The sequence below is a fragment of the Tupaia chinensis genome, unplaced genomic scaffold (genome assembly GCF_000334495.1).
Source record: "Tupaia chinensis unplaced genomic scaffold, TupChi_1.0 Scaffold149491_1, whole genome shotgun sequence".
NCBI lineage: Eukaryota > Metazoa > Chordata > Mammalia > Scandentia > Tupaiidae > Tupaia > Tupaia belangeri.
This window is the reverse complement of record NW_006209335.1, coordinates 79,205-79,746: the sequence shown is the minus strand read 5'-3', so window position 1 is coordinate 79,746 and position 542 is coordinate 79,205. Positions and strand designations below refer to the sequence as shown.

General features: G+C 74.2%; 1 protein-coding gene across 1 annotated transcript in view; it reads left to right on the top strand.

The window, feature by feature from the left end:
- Window positions 1-542, top strand: part of FAM222A (family with sequence similarity 222 member A) — a gene marked incomplete at its 3' end in the record, with an annotated part of 72,385 nt that overhangs the window by 71,488 nt on the left and 355 nt on the right.

Below are 542 nucleotides of genomic sequence, written 5' to 3'. Positions count from 1 at the left end.
TGCCGGGCCTGGCTGCCCATTGTCAAGGCCGCCGTCTCCTCTTCCAGCGTGGCCGTGCCCTCCGGGCCCACCAAAAGCGTGCTCAAGAGCGCCGAAGGCAAGAGGACCAAGCTGTCCCCAGCCGCCGTACAGGTGGGCATCGCGCCCTACCCGGCGCCCAGCACTCTGGGGCCCCTGGCCTACCCCAAGCCACCCGAGGCCCTTGCCCCGCCACCTGGCCTGCCCGCAGCCGCCACCGCCGCCTCCGTCATCCCCCTGCCCGGCCGGGGCCTTCCCCCGCCGCCTTCCAACCTGCCCTCCATCCACAGCATCCTCTACCAGCTCAACCAGCAGTGCCAGGGCCCGGGCGCCGCCCCTGCGGCCTGCCAGGGCGTGGCTGTCCCACACCCCAGCCCAGCCAAGCACGGCCCCGTGGCCAGCTTCCCCAGCATGGCCTACTCCGCGGCCGGCCTGCCCGACTGCCGCAAGGGCGCAGAGCTGGGCCAGGGAGTCACACCAGCCTTGACGTTGGCCGGGGCGGCCCAGGCCGCCGGGTAGCGGGG